This window comes from Oratosquilla oratoria, chromosome 19, assembly GCF_046742065.1.
Source record: "Oratosquilla oratoria isolate Oo_2021 chromosome 19, ASM4674206v1, whole genome shotgun sequence".
NCBI lineage: Eukaryota > Metazoa > Arthropoda > Malacostraca > Stomatopoda > Squillidae > Oratosquilla > Oratosquilla oratoria.
Window position 1 is genome coordinate 64,518,538 of NC_134795.1, and position 18,218 is coordinate 64,536,755.

At 43.2% G+C, this 18,218-nt stretch overlaps 1 protein-coding gene across 2 annotated transcripts in view; it reads right to left on the reverse strand.

Annotated features, from left to right (window-relative positions):
• Positions 1 to 18,218, reverse strand: part of ATP8B (ATPase phospholipid transporting 8B) — a 209,078-nt gene that overhangs the window by 135,841 nt on the left and 55,019 nt on the right. Inside the window, exon 1 of one of the 2 annotated variants that reach the window (XM_076203223.1) lies at positions 9,300 to 9,316. The exons of the other annotated variant lie outside the window; for it this stretch is intronic. The gene's annotated coding sequence lies outside the window, so the exon portion shown is untranslated. Of the gene's footprint in view, positions 1 to 9,299; positions 9,317 to 18,218 lie in introns of those variants that run through there. 2 annotated transcript variants of the gene reach the window in all.

An 18,218-nucleotide genomic window follows, 5' to 3' on the forward strand; every position in this document is an offset into this window, starting at 1 on the left:
GTGTGTGTGTGTGTGTGTGTGTGTGTGTGTGTGTGTGTGTGTGTGTGTGTGTGTGTGTGTGTGTGTGTGTGCCGTATGTTAATTATTCCTTTGGATGTTCTGACTTTATGGAAGAAATGACGGTTGATATGCTAATTCATTTTGCGTAGAGTATTAAGGTAGAAGTAGGACCTTGAAGGATCACCCGAGCGTTACAATATTACGTTACGACGACGCCGAGTTCTGGAATTTGTGACGAAATTCGCAAATTCTGTTGCCGACTTTCATCGAAATTCCTCAGTCGACATTTACTTCGTTTGTGTTGTTACAAATTACACGCAGTAGTCATTTATTCTTCATCTCTCTGTAAAGAAGATTCTAGAACACTTTTGTTAATGTCAAGGTTACGTTCCCACAACAAAGCAGTTCCCAGAAATTTACACCATGATCAATTTTGCAATAAATCCCAGAGATAATACATGATGTTAAACCACGTGGCATAAAACGAACTAGTAAACTATTTCTTTATAACCAATTTACTATTTTCATATTTTCTTTACAAATTACATGACATCATACCTTCCCATTACGAACCTTGTAGATACAAGGAGATGATAGACGACAACAAAAACTTCATCTTTCTTTTATTACCAGTCTGACCCCCTCTCATCACGGGTTCTTACAAATTAAATTACGACATTTATTCTCGTTAAGAGCATTGTAGACACAACGAGTTGATAGACAACAACAACCTTTTTGAAACCTTTTTTGGAGCACCTCTCATCACGTCTTGTAACAAGGACGATAAATTTAGCAAAGTGTTTGTCGATAATCGTATTGGATTACTAGGTGCTCGGGACTGCTTGTCTGACGAGGACCGTCTGATGTGTAATCACCAGATGTAACGATGCCCAGGTTGGCAGTCTTATGTAAGTATTGGCGCCAATCGGGGTTAATGCCTAATGACGACCACTATGGTTTTAATAACGTACTCAATATCTAGTGTTATTTGTGTGAAAACACACACACACACACACACACACACACACACACACACACACACAATCATGCATGCACACACACACACACACACACACACACACACACACACACACAATCATGCACACTTACAGGCATCCACACACACACGCAGACACACACACACACACACACACACACACACACACACAATCATGCACACAACCACGCACACTTAGAGGCATGCACACTCACATACGCAGACACACACACACACACACACACACACACAATCACGCAAACACACACACATAAACACAATCACGCAAACACACTCACACACACAAACACATACAATCATGCACACACGCACACACAATCACGCAAACACACACACAGATATGCACAAACCCATATGTTAGCGTCGTGAACTCCGAGTCAGCACTAAGCTTCCAGCGTGGAAAGGTCCACTGATACTACAAGCTATTACTGTACCCCTTGGGCAAGTGGATAAAGCGCGCGCGCGCGCGTGTGTGTGTGTGTGTGTGTGTGTGTGTGTGTGTGTGTGTGTTTGTGTGTCTTGTGATACCACAGTCACTAACTATACGTCTTCAGTGGCCGGGGATCGAACTCGGGTCTCTCAAGCAGCTCGACCAGGGTCTCGACCACTTTCTCCAAGTAACTCAAGAGAAGCCGAGGTTCCGTTGGCAGAAGCTGAAGAAGCTTCTCCTTGGCCGCTCTCCTCGGCCGCTCCATCTCAGAAGCGATTTACACTTCACGGCCTTCATGGGTACAAGGCTGCGTACAGGGCTGTGTACAAGGCTGCGTATAAATCTTCCAATTGTGTGAGGGGACGGGGAAGGTGAAAAAAGGGAGGAGGGGAATGGGGGAGGGGAAGGGAGGATGGGGGATAAGGGGGGTTGGGGAAAGAGGGGATGAGAGTAAGGTGGGTGGAGAATGGGAGGATGGGGTTAGGGTGATGGGGAAAGGGGTGGAGGGGGAAAGAGGAGAGGGGAATAGGGGGTGATGAGGAAAGAGGGGAGAGGGAGAGGGGGAGGGGGAAAGAGGGGAGGGGAAAGGGGGAGGGGGGAAAGGGCGGAGGGGAAAGAGGGAAGGGGGAGGGGGAAAGGGCAAAGGGGAAAGAGGGAAGGGGGAAAGGGGGAGGGGAAAGAGGAAAGGAGGAAAGGGAAAGAGGAAAGGAGGAAAGGGAAAGAGGAAAGGGGGAAAGGGAAAGAGGGAGGGGAGGGGGAAAGAGGAAAGGGGGACAGGGAAAGAGGAAGGGGAGGGGAGGGTAGGGGGAAAGGGGGAAGGGGGAAAGGGGGGATAGGGGGGTTAATCTCGCAGGAGTAAAGAGATGTACAATATGTCGTCGTTTCGATCGGTACAGACTCTTGTAACTGACATACTTACAATACATTAGGGTTACGAGGTTTGTAAGCTTAAAAGGTCAAATTGGTAAGGGACAGCCCTAAATACATACACACACACATACATACATGTGCTTATGTTTACGTGTGTATATATGTGCACATACGCTTTTCGGTAAGAGAAAGCTCTAAATACATACATACACACACATACATACATGTATTTATGTTTACATGTGTATATATGTGCACATACCCTTTCCGGCTTGTCTAGACCTTTGTTATTTCCACTGTCAACAACGTGGCTGCTCTTTAGCAGTGGAGAGGGTTAACCTAACTCGATTAATCCTTTCCCTGTGGTTAACATCAGGTCATCTTTTCTGTCTGCGTGGCGACCCCCACCCCAAACACACACGTGGGAAAAAATATTAATTGAATTAACCCTTTTAACGACCTTTAACCTAACAAGGTTATTCAGCCCAAGGGAGTATTGGGACTTAATGGAGGTTGTCTCGATTATCTTATCCTGATTTTATAATTAGTATAATCTATATCACCTAACATATGCGTCATCACTATCTTATATCTAACTTATCTCGATTAACTAGTTAGGCCTTGTGGCGGACTTTGAAGGTTTTATTCTGGCTACAACCGGTTGAAAGATCCTCAGACCCTGGAGGGAGGCTGCAAGAGACCATAAGGCCTACACTAGGCAGTTTCATGTCCCTAGCCACCTGCCATTCCCATCCATGAAGTCATCTAATCTTCACTTAAAACAACCGATAGTTTCAGCCCTCGCTATATGGTTCCTTCGCTATATGGTTACAAAGTCTTTTCCATTCGTTGATACTAACCACAAGAAGAAAATATTGGACGGCTGGTACAAAGATGATAACAATAATCAAAATAAAGAGAACATTAACATTTATTATAAATCTACCTTTTCATCAGCCCATAGAGATGAACGTATAATGAAACAGATTATAAAGGGGAACATAAACCGATAAACCCAGATATAATACTTAACTTGGTGATTTATTACAAGACAAAGAAGCCCAGCCATCTCCTACTTAAAAACAGTCCCCCACCAAGACAGAAAGGAACTTTAGAAATCACATGTCATCTATAGGTTTACGCGTGCTCGAAGGAACTGTGATGCCCTCCCCTCCACCTATATTGGCATGACAACAATGAGGTTATCCCGTCACCTTTCATACCACCTGACATCAGGAATCACTAAAAACCACTTAAGAGAAGTCCATGGCATAGCATTAACAAGAAATACCCTGGAAGCAAACATTGATATTTTGGAAATATGTACATATGATAGACGCCTCCCAATCTTGGAAACATTATACATTTAAGAGTTGAGCCCAAATCTAAATATACAAGCAGATGATCTTAGGGCCCTCCCAAGCATGAGCTAAACCGCAATAAACCCAAACATAAGACATGACACCACAAATCCAAGAGACAAAACGCCACAAGCCCAAGCATACGACATTTCGTCACAACACGAAGCCTGTAGTCTCTCCCAAGAAAGTGACATTTCATCACTGCCTGAGTTACCAGGTAACCTCTCCCAGGTGACCGGTAACCTCCCACACTGGGAGCAAGTATGAAAACTTGTGTATAAAAAAGTAATATCATTACATAATTCATCGGAACAATTCTTATCCTGACCAGATAGAATTTTCCTAAGAGCTACTGAAGAAGGGTCTTAAACCCGAAATCGCGATACAGCAAACATGACCACCACCTACAGTGAAGTAATTTACCTCCTTTCAAAGGAACATATGTTCACAGTAAGGCATATGGAAAATACATTTAAAAATTATAAATGCCCAATTAGCCACCACTTTTGATGACACACACACACACACACACACACACATATATATATAGAGAGAGAGAGAAAGAGTGGGAGAAAACGAGAAAGAGTAGAAGAGATAGAGAACGAGAAAGAGAAAATGGGGTAGAAAAGAGAGAGATAGAAAGAGCGAAAGTAGGAGAAAAAGAGAGAGTAGAAGAGATAGAGAACGAGAAAGAGAAAATGGTGTAGAGAAGAGAGAAATATCTGGAGAGAAGGGTTCACACAACTAATTATTCTCCGAAGGACACCAAACTCTTGGTTATCAGTCAATCTTTCATTTAATACCATCAGCATCAGCATCAGCCAGACCTTTAACAGCGAGTAGGCCGATTCCTGGAGAGAGAGAGAGAAAAGGGCGCCAAATGTGACGTCATGTCGACGAATGTCGAGCTATGTGGGACTTATGGCGGCTTATGTAACCAAGATCCTTGACATTTTCTAACTACAGTATTAACAGTGTGGTGCCACACCTGGGTACCGGAAGGAAAGGGGAAAGGTAAAAATATTGGAGAGGTAAGGAAGAGAAGGGAAGGGGAGGGGACTGAGGAGAGGAGAGAAGAGGAGAAGGAAGGACAGGAGAGTGGAGGGAAGATAGAAAGAGATGGGGAGATGAGGGGAGAGGAGCGGGGAGGGGAGGGGAGGGAAGGAGAAAGAGCAGAGCAGAGGGGAGAGAAGGGGATGTGTGGGGACAGCGGAGGGGGGAGGGGAGGGGAGAGGGGAGGTAAGGGAACGGGATAGAGGAGGGGAGGGGAGGGAGGAGGAGGGACGAGGGGAGAGTTGAGGGTGGACGGAGAGGGGAGAGGGGAAGGGAGGGGGAGGGGGGAGAGGAGGATGAAAAGAGAAAGGAAAACGACAAAAGGGGAGACGAAAGGGAGGAAATAGAAAATTGGGGGAGAAGAGAGGGTTGGGGGGAGGGAGGGGAGATTCTCTAAGGCGATGCGATGTCCTTTGATACAAAAGAGGTTATGGATGTTCAATGGCAGAAGGGGGAAGAGTGACCTTCCTGCCATAAAGTGGGTGAAATAGCCGAGCACAGAGACCCCATTTTATTTATCTTTTATCATTTTATTTTATTTTTTAATTATCATGTATGCTCGCTGGCTAAACCGGTTAGAGCGTCGCTACTTGTGGCGGTGGTCGAGGTGACGGCAGATCGAACCTTGTCGCTAGCGAGTTGGACCAAGGGCATGGTTCATTAAACTCCACGCTACAAAGTCTCCTGTAAGGGGCACCGTCCCAGCCTCCCAATAGGAGATTACGCGACGTTAAACCGATTCAATCATAATTATTTTAATACTTCCATCCCTTAGGCTCTTGGCCAAGCATCAATGCAGTCCTTAATCTGTCCCACATAAAAAAGTAAAAAATAATTTATATATATAATGTTTAATAAAAATAAATAAATAAGATACATAAAAATAATGATGAATATATATACATATATATATATATATATATATATATATATATATATATTATATGTTTAATAAAAATAGATAAATAAGATACATAAAAATAATGATAAATTATATAATATATATATATATAAATGTTTATATATATATACATATATATAAACAAAAAGTAAACAAGAAAGTAATCAATTCAATGAATAATCAAATAGAGTATATAGAAAAATATAGTCAACAGAACACAAACTACACACATTTATTCAAAGGTCACGTCTCTGATCAGTTAAAGAAAATATCAACATTATACAATAATTATAATAAATTATAATAATATAGATAATGATAACAATGACGACAATAACAATAATAATATACTCAACAGAACCCTAACTACGTATAGTTACTCAAGAGTCAAGTCTGTGATTAAATAATCATACAATAATCATAACAAATAATTATAATGATAACAATAACAATAATAATAATAACATAGTCAACAGAACCCAAACTACTTACAGTTACTCAGAGGTCACGTCTGTGATTAAAGAAAATATCATACAATAGTTATAATATAAATGATAATGATCATAAGAATATTAATAATAAACTACGTACAGTTACTCAAAGGTGACGTCTCCGATTTATTATAATGTAAATATTGATAACAATGATAACATTAATAATAATAATAATAATAATAATAATAATAATAATAATGATGATGATAACAATGACAATAATAATAATAACGATAATAACAATAATAATAATAATAATAATAATAATAACAATAACAATAATAACAATAATAATAATGTGAAAAAACTGACTATAGACACTTGAAAGAGTGACCTATGGCAAACCTTCCCGGACTGCGCTGACAAGTCGCCCCCGCCGCGCCGCGCCGGTACAAAATGCCAAGGTTACGAAACCCATCTTTGCAGGTGGACGGGTAGGAAACATCGCCACCACCCACAACAGATGAAATCCCATGTTGCTAAACACACACACACACACACACACACACACACACACACACACACACATACACACACGCGCCCGCGCACGTAAATTCTAGTCTGAATCATATTTTGTTTCAAAAGCGTATTTGAATAGCAATTTCAATAGTAACTGATTTCTCACAAGGTCAACCCTCCCGTCACCCTGGACATAAAAACAGCCTAATATTACATTAAAATGATAAATAAGATAACATTTATATAAACATTCTGCATTGATACTGTTACCAATAATGATAATAATCTCGAGTATTCGATTGCAGCTATCAAAGATAAAACAAATATTACACCACAACTTTTTTGGAAAAACATATCAGCGATATGACGTCACTGGGCAACGAACGAAAAAATATACAAAAATAGATAAAGATAAAATAAAGTAAATCATAAATAATAATTTCCGTATTGGTTATTAACTACCACCCACCCAAATAATTCTGAAACTTTTAATATACTTCGTTCTAGGATATGCATGACGACTTTTTTAACCAAATAGTTCTTAATCGGTGTAAAAATTATCTCAAATCATTACTGCCCACTAGACAGATTTTGGCAGTTTCATTTCTTATATTTTATGTACGTATGTATGTATGCATGTATGCATGTATATATATATATATATATATATATATATATATATACTGCATGTCTCTAAAGGCTGAGGGAAAGACACTTAAATTTCTCGATGTAGAAAAACGAATTCAGCACCAAAGTATAATGTCATGAAGTATTTTTGTTTACCCAAGTTAACTGCAAGTAACTGATCTCCCGCTAATTGGAGCAGGAAAACGACAAGTTCCCTGTTAGCAAAATATCCCAAGATTATTCTCTTTGAACCGAAATCATACTCAACCTGTTTTAAGAAAAAAATCAATATCGAAGGAACAAAAATGTAAAATTTTACAAAAACATTTAAAAAATTTGACTCACAAATTTCGCCTCCGCGCAAAAGATACAAGCTATCAAACACTTGCATTACTGTCGTATCAAGTTTATTGTCGGGTATTTCTTTATCAGAGAGATTTTTCAATCCCTAACTTCGATAACATCGCTTCAGCTGGCTTGGGTGGCAACGGGTGATGAAGACAGGCTTTTGTGGAATGAAGCTAACACACACGTTAAATCTACATTTCTAAACTCGTGTATATATATATATATATATATATATATATATATATATATATATATATATATATATATATACGTTGAGACATTGTGACAAGTTGAAGAACAGCCTCTGAACGAGCTTAGAGCGGGGTCGGTCCGGAATAAAATCGGAACTCGTCCAGTTTTTTTTACACCTTCACTATATATATATATATATATATATATATATATATATATATATATATATATATATATACACACACATATATATACATATATATATATATACACACACATATATATACATATATATATACATATATATATGTATATATATATATACATATATATATACATATATATATGTATATATACACATATATATTCATACAAATATCAAAATCTGGCTATAAAAGGCAGAGTAATTCTTTTCACTCAGCGCTCATTATTCTTAAACAACACGACATCAACCATGAAAAACTACTGAACACAGCGTCAACACTTCTTCCTTGGCGTGTTCCACTACCACAGGACGTCACGTCTGCGCCCAGGACCCCCGATGTCAGGACGTCAACCTTAATCAGGACCCTTTGGACGTCACAGGATTATTCCGTGTCTTGTCCGATGGAGACTAATGCCATTTTAGAATCGATGGGTCGTTGTCTTTGATCAATTTGCTCATTAAGAAAGGACCACATGGGGTGATGTGTTGAGGTAAGTGGGTACGGGAGGACGCATGCGTAAGCACACACACACACACAAACACACACACATGTATGTATGTGTGCATGTACGGTATATTTCATATTCAGAGTTCACAAAATTCAGGTGTACATTTACGTTATTCAAAACAAAATCCTGTTCTTGTGGGATCCGCGTGCTTGTATTACATACATATACAATTATATATATATATATATATATATATATATATATATATATATATATATATATATATAATCGTCAACATAACCACTTGTTCGGTCCATAAATTTTGGCGGGAAATAACACAACCGAGATGATCAAAAATAAAGAAAAGGTAATGTGTCACGTTTGTTTGGAAAACGAACAAGAATCACAGTAATTCACAACTAAAAATCCTCTTACCCCCCGTACCAACACAAAAATTAAAAATCCACTATTTTCTCCTTCGAAGGAGTGAAATTGCAAATTGTTTTCGAAAATGGCAGTCAAAAACGGCAACATATATTTTCTCGATTGTGTTGTCATGCAAAAATACGCATATGACAACAAACCATTTTTGATAACACGCACAACCATCTCTACAAATATCCACCCAACATGGTTGGCCACAGCGTATGAAAACAAAACAATTTCGCACACAAAAGGGGTTAAGACGACTGGAGAGGTGGTTGGGGTGGGGTGGGGGTGTGGAGAAGAGTGGAGAGGAGAGCAAGGATCGCGGGGTTAAGCAACTCTCCACAACCCCTTCAAAAGTTGTCGAAAAAAATATCACAGAAATGCAGGGCACAGCAATCGTGCATTGGGGGACGAACGCGCGCACGCGCACTCGTGCACTCAAAACGCGGCGGACACAACCAACCCGATGTATACAAAGGCTCCGCGCGTCTGAACGAGGAGCGACTAACCTTTGGGACTACGACTTCAACTCCACGTATTACTCCTCCTCCTCCTCCTCTCCCTCCTCCTACCCGAAAAACGTCCTTTCTGATTCTACTCGTGACCCGTCATCACTGGAGCCACACGTTTAAGACCCACAACCCACTTCTTCTTCCTCTCCTCCTCCTCCTTTTTCTTCTCTTCCTTCTTCTTCTCCTCCTCATCCTTCTCCTCTTCCTTCTTCTCCTCCTCCTTCTTCTCTTCCTCCTCCTTCTCGTTTTCCTTCTCCCTCTCTCTTCTTTTCCTCCTCTCTCTTCTTCCTCTTCTTCTTCTCCTCCTCCTCCCTCTTCTTCTTCTCCTCCTCTTCCCTCTTCTTCTTCTTCCAATTGCCCTTTCTTCCTTTTATTCTTGCACTCTTCTTCCGATTGTATTACTCTTTTCTACCTTCCCGGTGATAGTAGTTTGACTACCTGTGCACCCTTGAAAACTGTTTATTGCATTTTCTCACACTTTTCAAATTAACCCTTGTTTCTTATTATAAATACTCTGTAATCCGTAGAATATAATATAATCTGTCTTCGATATCACCTAGCAGATAATGTGGCAGAAAAAAAAATTGGGAGATAACGCGACGTTTGTTATCAGTGAAAAAAAGTGATCTGCTGCTCCAGTCTGGAATTCTCGCGCGACATGACGTCACATATAAATAGCACGACATGACGTTATAGGTAGCACGACGTTACCAAAAACGAAAAACAATTTCGTGACAAAACTATTTTGCGCCATTTTATTTTTACACACAAATTCCCTTTACACCCAGTATTGCGCCACAAGACGACGGCGTATAATTTTCACGTCAAAGCCTTACTTGTTGCAATTTTTACTTCGCGCCAAGCAATGCTCTAAATACTCATTTCTTTCCTAGCGTATAAAATAATTTTCTATTCCTCTGCTGTTTCTTCCTCCTCCTCCACTCCGACAGAGATTTCACAGATTCGAATTGTTTCATTACGAAAATCGGCTTTCGGAGCATCAGTTGGATCGTTTCTGAATGAAGTTTTTGTACATTCTTTCCGTTCAACCGTTACCTGCCCAACTCCCGGGAGGGCTGGCAGTAATGTCGGTTGTAATAGCTCCTCCCCGATTATTCCCCGTTTGCAAATTGCTTCGCCACGTTTCAACACTTTTCGTTCCTCGCGCCATTCACAGCCAACAAAATAGTAAACAGTTGCATTCCAATATTGTGGGCGGAGCTTAGCCTGTCGTTCTCAAATGCGGCCCACGATCTTGTAAACATCATTACCAACTAACAAAATTTTCCTTATCAATTGAAAGATTACAGCTAGATCTTCTTTATTTTACAAATATATATACATATATAAATAACGATAATTTTTTATTCAATAATTTCACAAATGTTTCGTATGTAACATTCTTTCTCGCACGTGACAATCTGATTATTTATTAAAATATTACGTATCTAGTCATCTCTTCACACGTTCGAAGATGAGCGATATCCTGTGAAACAACACCAATGTAAAGAAATATATATTTCACAGGCCCATGAAGAAATCTACCGGTTTGCACATTATTGTTCTACTAGAACTTAGGATTTTTTCTATTTCTACTAGAACTTAAGGAAATTATTTCTTTTTCTACTAGAACTTAGGGAAACTATTTCTATTTCTACTAGAAATTGGGGGAAATAGTCATGTTTTCATACCCATACAACGTGGGCGGCACAAAAATGCAGGTCGTGACATAAGAGTGCAAACATTTGTAACAGAAATAGCTGCTATCGATCTTACTAGCTTGAGCTACTGTATCTGCGATTCCGCTACATATATTCTCTACAGTTGTAAGATCCAATTCATTGTCGGATTCCACACGAGGTAATGTGATTAAAAAATGAGAAAAAGAAACTAACGACATTCAGCGATGGCAAGAAGAAGAAGAAGAAGAAGAAGAAGAAGAAGAAGAAGAAGAAGAAGAAGAAAAAGAAGAAGAAAATAAATAAGACAAACAAACAAAATTACATGCTTAAAAAGTGAGCATATAAACTACGTTTCAGGGGCGGATGAAACGTAATTGACTGATATCACTAAAACGATCGTAGGATACAAGAAATTAAACAAGGTCTATTCATAAAAAAATACTTCATTATCTTTTCAAGGCTTCCACGTTTGATGTGACTCGCCTGGAACCACCAAATCTTACAAAACAATTAATGCACCGCTAAATCCAACATGTATAAAGCTTATGACATACATGATAAGCTTTACAAAAATAGTGGGAAATGTGGTGTAGAAAAGAACTTGGACAGGAAGAGAACTGTCGACTAGGATAGAAGAGAAAGTCATAATGGAGTGAACATGCAGAGAATGAATGAAAACAAACTTGACAAAGTTCGGCGTCGAAAGCAGAAGTGGATGGAGTGAGCTCGCGAGGAAGACCGAGATGAATGGATGATGCGGAGGACGCTTTGGATGTAGGGAAGGGATTGCAAACGATACGAGTGGATGAGGGAATATTGTGAGCGGATGATGGGATACCGCGATCCGAATGGATGTTCTCACTGATTTCATATTTTGCGTAAATGAAGACAAGGGAGGGTCGCCCTCTGGTGAAGCGGTGGGGGTTAACCAGCATCAGCTGTCAGGCCCTGCAGAGGGTGATCTGTTCATTTCTGCGTACTACAGTTTATGGAAGCTTCCGCGAAGTTATGACAAGCGCATCTTTACGCCAATCGCGATACGATCACGATTACGATGTCGCAAAAGACACATCGCAAATTTACGATCCACCATCTTGAACAGCCCGCAGTCACCAAAAATGACGTCAGTGAATGTAGGGAAGTTGTACGCTGCAAAGATCTGTCGAACTCTGGTCGCAATACTCGAAGTAGTAGCGAGATCGTGTAAGCTTGGAGGAGGAACACCTTTCGACTCTCTAGGGGAAGTTGGTAAAAGGTTTTGCACCTTCGGGACCCACGTTCGAAACCTTCTCATGTGAGAAAACTGAACGACTTTTGTTTTTTCAGAATTCTTTTTTTCCTATCAAGTCGCGTGCACAGTGGGATGGTTCTTCAGCTACCAATCGTGGACCATGCGTGTGTGGCTCTCCTTCGGAGCGGTGGGGAGCGAGCGGCAAAAAACCCTCCTCAATCCACCTCATCCTCCTTCACTTCCCCCACCCACCTCCACCTCCTCACCCTCCTTGGAGTAGAAACATGGAGAAGACTTCTCATTCCCCCAACTCTTTTACGATCGTAAGTTTCATTGCCAATGGTGAAATGCCACCCTTTGAATTTGTTTACATTTGATTTGGGGTGTAAATGAAGTTTCTAAACTATACTCAAAAGCTAAATCACTCTTTGCACAATGGAAGGTGCGGTTCGAAGCTTTGGAGTCGTATGTGCTGTTCACCCAGTTGAACAAAAAGCAAACCTGAGCCCCAGCCATGCACGAACACATAACTGTTCACATTTTCAAAGAAATATGCACGAGAGAGAGAGAGAGAGAGAGAGAGAGAGAGAGAGAGAGACTGAGATAGAAATAGAGAACAAAGGAAAGACAGAAAGAAACCCGGAAGAAACCGAAAGCCCACCCACTCACCCATCCACCCACCCACTCGCCCATCCATCCACCCACCCAACCCGCAGCGTCCATTCAAACCATCCATCCGCCTCCGCCGGCCACGGGCGCGCCGTGGGCGTCCCTCGCTTTTCCAGAGTATCTCGAGCACCGTCCGTATCAGGTCAGATTTTTTCCCCCCATCCCGATGGTTTCTTGTGTCGGTTACAATCGGGTGCAGGGGGCAATACTACGACCCCCCCAAGCCCCCCAAATCGATATTCGTGCGTTGTCGGCGAGAGTCGGCGACGTAATTTTTTCGACATGTCACGATGCAAGTGCCCACAGGTCGGGTGGAGGAGGAGGAGGAGGAGGAGGAGGAGGAGGAGGAGGAGGAGGAGGAGGAGGAGGAGGCTTCTATGCCTGGAGTAGCTGAGGTCCGACAGAAATAACTGAGGTTTGAGAATCAGGGATGCTGCCACAAAGAGTTGAGGTCTGAGGTCCAACATGAAGAACTATTGTTTGAGGATAACTACCGAGCACCATTTTAACGCTCAGAATTGGTTTCAGAAGTTCCTCATGCTGAAGCAGCTCGAAATCTAAATGTCAGTGAAGGTTCCCAGATGCATGAGTTTGTAGTTCTTGTCCAAAAGTTGTGCTTTGTTATCTACGAGTTGCTCACTCCCTTTCACGTTTTCATTCTAAAATTTTATATACCATAAGTTCGACCACTTGTGACTCACAGCGTGAGGGCGCAGGTTCAAGAATTGTAATGTGATTATCATTAGTTGCAGCTTGAGGGCCAAGAATGGTGGTTTATTATGTCAGAATCGTAGTTTGTTGCCTAAGAATCGACAATACAATAATTGGAACAGAGAGTGCAAAGAAGCCAAAATTTTGCTGAAAGTACAGCAGTCATAGTTTCTGGTCCAACAATTGCGGGTTTGAGTAGAAGATGTTGGAATCTGTTATCTTGAAGTTGCGATATGAAGCTCCAGATTACAGTCAAAGAGACTGAGGTCCAACATCCTGAGGTCCAACAGCCTAAGGTCCTCCAGCCTGAGGTCCACGAGCTTGAGGTCCAAGATCCTGAGGTCCACGAGCCTAAGGTCCAAGAGCTTGAGGTCCAGGATCCTGAGGTCCAAGATCCTGAGGTCCAAGAACTTGAGGTCCAAAAACTTGAGGTCCAAAAACTTGAGGTCCAAGAGTCTGAGGTCCAAGAGCCTGAGGTCCACGAGCCTGCGGTCCAAGAGCTTGAGGTCCAAGATCCTGAGGCCCAAGAGTCTGAGGTCCAAGATCTTGAGGTCCAAGATCCTACGGTCCAAGAGCTTGAGGTCTAAAAGCCTGAGGTCCAAGAGCCTGAGGTCCAAGAGCCTGAGGTCCAAGAGCCTGAGGTCCAAGAGTCCGAGGTCCAGGAGCCTGAGGTCAAAGAGCCTGAGGTCCCCGAGCTTGAGGTCCAAGAACCTGAGGTCCACGAGCCTGAGGTCCAAGAACCTGAGGTCCACGAGCCTGAGGTCCAAGAGCTTCAGGTCCAAGAGTCTGAGGTCCCCGAGCCTGAGGTCTAGGAGCCTGAGGTCCAAGAGCCTGAGGTCCAAAAGTCTGAGGTCTAAGCCTGAGATCCACTAGCCTGAGGTAAAAGAGACTGAATTCCCCGACTCTGAAGTCCACAAGCCTGAGGTTCAAGAGTCTGAGTTCCAGGAGCCTGAAGTACAAGAGTCTGAGGTCCAAGAGACATGGTCCCAGATTTGCAGTCCGAGATTGAAGCGTTGCTGTTTGGGTTCCAAGACTTGCAAGTTGAGGTTTCAGCGCTAGAGTCCGTGGTCCAAAGGTCCTTGCCTATGATCCAAGTGACGTATCTTAAAGTCCAAGAGTTGCCGTTCTTAGCCCAAGAGTAGCAAAATTACCCAGGGACTAGAACAATTGGCTGAGGAAGCGGAAAGCTTCATTCCCTCTCGCAAGAGGTCGGGGACCCCCACCCACCAAACTCCGACACCGCTGGTTCTGTAGAAAGACGATGTGGCTGCTCCGAGGAGTGGTTATATGGCGAGAGCTCCGGGTAGCCTAAGTTATAAAAAAATCAAGATTGTGACACGAAACGAGACAAAGACCTGGGTGTCTGATTAGGGGTCTGTGGTCAAAAAGATTTGTCGTTTCTACCCCGCAAGCTACACAACAGCAATAACAACGACAGCAACAGTAACAACAACAACAACAACAACAACAACAACATCCCCTCTAACGTTATTCCTTTTGCTGTCCTCCTTCTCCACCAAATCCACTTCCACCACCAACTCCCTAACTTCTCTTCATCACCGGCTCTTTCCTAAGACTACCTGCGGCATCCTTCCATTGCACATCGATGCCAAGAATCACCTGCAGGCGGCACAATGGGCAATGGAAGGAACAGGTGAAAGACTGGTTGGGAGCTAAAGAAAAAAGGTGGAGGAAGAGGAGGAGGAGGAGGAGGAGGAGGAGGAGGAGGAGGGACTAGGAAGAAATAGGGAGGGAGAGGTAGGAAGGAGAGGAGGGAAGGAGACAAAAGGGAAGAGGGAGGACCTCAAAGAGGGACATCTGAGGGAACATGTAGTACAGGTTGCAAAGGAAACCCATGAAGGTGATACAATGGGTGGAGGTTGTTCCGGGAGCGAGTGAGATGTGAGAATTGTGATGAGAGAGGTGAGAGGTGAGAGGGGGGGGGAGGGAGGGGAGGGGGGTGACAAACGTGAGGAGCGCCGTGAGAAGAGAAATCGACGTTAGCGGAGGAAGGAACGCCACGTGATTGGAGAATTCGGAGAGAAAAGGAACAACGCGATGGAGAGGGAGAGGGAGAGGGAGAGGGAGGGGGAGAGGAAGAGGAAGGGGGAGAGGAAGAGGGAGAGGAAGAGGGACCGGAAGAGGAAGAAGAAGAGGAAAAAGGGAGAGGAAGAGAAGAAGAAGGTAAGGAACATGGGCCATCACCTATGCATTATGTGTGCGCTTTAGCGGGAGAGGAAGAAGGAGAGGAAGCGGGCGAGGGAGAGGAAGAGGGAGAGGAAGAGAAGGAAGAAAGTAAGGAACATAGGCCGTCACCTTTGCCCTACTTTAGGGACTGTTGGGGGGGTGGGGCAGGTAACAGTCACTGGTAGGTAACAGTCACTGGAGACAAGTGTGGGACACGAAACCACAAATAGTAGGAGAAAAAATGGAGGAAGTGGAGGAGGGGAGGAGGGAGAGGAGGAGGGGAGGAGGGAGAGGAGGAGGGAGAGAAGGAGGAGGGAGAGGAGGAGGGAGAGGAGGAGGAGGGAGAGGAGGAGGAGGGGAGGAGGGGGAGGAGGAGCCGCAGCAGCAGCAGGAGGAGGAGTAATGAGGAGGAAGAAAAAGTTACAGAGAAAAAGAGAGAGAGAGTAAGATATAGATAGAGATAAAGAGAGGAGAGGAGAAAGAGAGAGGGAGGAGAGAGAGAGAGAGAGAGAGAGAGAGAGAGAGAGAGAGAGAGAGAGAGAGAGAGAGAGGAGAAAGAGAGGAGAGAGAGAGGGAGGAGAAAGTGGGGAGAGAGAGAGAGAGAGAGAGAGAGAGAGAGAGAGAGAGAGAGAGAGAGAGAGAGAGAGAGAGAGAGAGAGAGAGAGAGAGAGAGAGAGAGAGAGAGAGAGAGAGAGAGAGTAAGAGTGATATTACCGCCGATCATATTCGCTCACTATTCTGACGAACAACCTCGTAGATCTCACTACAGTTTCATTCTTATTGATGGCACCTCGTGATAGACATGCATGCATATGCAACACTGCTCACACTGTTTTCCAGAGCTAAACTTCCTGGGCCTCCCTGGAATGCTGAGCGCGTTGAAAATGTGTCATACATGTTTCCAGTCTTACCCCATTTCGTACCAGTAAGGGTCACCCCTGGGCAGCGAATGTCCCTGTAAACAAACGTCTCTCAATGCCACGCCCTAACAACTGACAGAATGAAAACATTGAGCGTCATAGAAAACTCACACGACTTAAGGGGTGACCTTAGTTTTACTTAAAAATAAATACGTAGTGAAATGTTTCCATGATTGTTTTTCACAATTTTCTCGTCTAGTTCTTTCTTCTGCCAATTACTTCATGCATCATCTCCGCTATTTACTATTCTAAAACTACACACTCCCATTTTAGTTGTTTATTATAATTTCCTTTAATTTCTTAATCCTCAACTTTCCTATCTATTCCTTCTCTTCGCCTTCTTTCCTCCACACCCCTTGTTATCTCTCACTAAATTCTCTTCGTTTTATCTCTTTCTCTCTTTCTCTGAAACCCCCTTTGCCCCTTCCTCCCCTCCCTCTCTCTCTCTTTCTAGACACACTTTCTCCCCTTCCTCCTCCTCCTCCTCTTCGTCGTCTTCCCTCCACATCCTCCTATTACCTCCCACTAGCTTCTCTTCCTTCTATTCCTCTCTTTCTTCCCTCTTTCTCTCTCTGAAGACACACTTTCTCCCCTCCCTCCTCCTCCTCTTCTTCGTCTTCTTCCTCCTCTCTACCCTCCCCCCTCCCCCTTCTTTCCGTCGACGACATACATGAGGCCGATTGTCGAGGGGCTTCCGCGAAGGCGAAGACTCTTTTGTTGCTCCCCGCGCGCGCGCGCGAGGACACACGTGGCGCCGACGGCTCGTGTCCAGTCACGCTGCAAGACACGGCAGAGGAAGGCGATAAACAAGAGGAGCGAAAGGAGGAGGAGGAGGAGGAGGAGGAGGAGGAGGAGGAGGACGAGGAGGAGTAAAAGGAGAACGAGGAGGAGTAAAAGGAGAACGAGGACAAGGAAGAGGAGAAGGAATAGAAGGAGATGAGAGGGATGAGAAAGAGGAAGAGGAGGAGGAGGAGGAGGAAAAGGAGAACGAGGAAAAGGAAAAGGAGGAGGACGAGAAGGAATTGAAGGAGATGGGAGGGATGAGGAAGAGGAAGAGGAGGAGAATGAGAAAAAGGAAGAGGAGAATGAGAACGGGGAAGAGGAGTAGGAAGAGGAACTGAAGGCGATGGGAGGGATGAGGAAGAGGAGAAGGAGGAGAAGGAGGACAAGGAAGAGGAGGAAGAGGAACTAAAGGAGACGGGAGCGATGAGGAAAAGGAAGAGGAGGGGAGGAGAACGAGGACAAGGACGAGGAACAAAATGAGTCAGGAGAGGAGGAAAAGGAAAAGAGGAAAATAATATGGAAAAGAGGAAGAAAAAGGAGGAGGACGATAAGGATGAGGAGGGTTTGGTGAAATAGGAGTTAGAGGAGGAGGAGGAAGAGAAAGGGAAACACTTGGAAGAATAACGTGAAGAAAAGTTGGAGGACGACGACTAGGAGAAAAAAAGAAGAAGAGAATAAAGTGGAGGA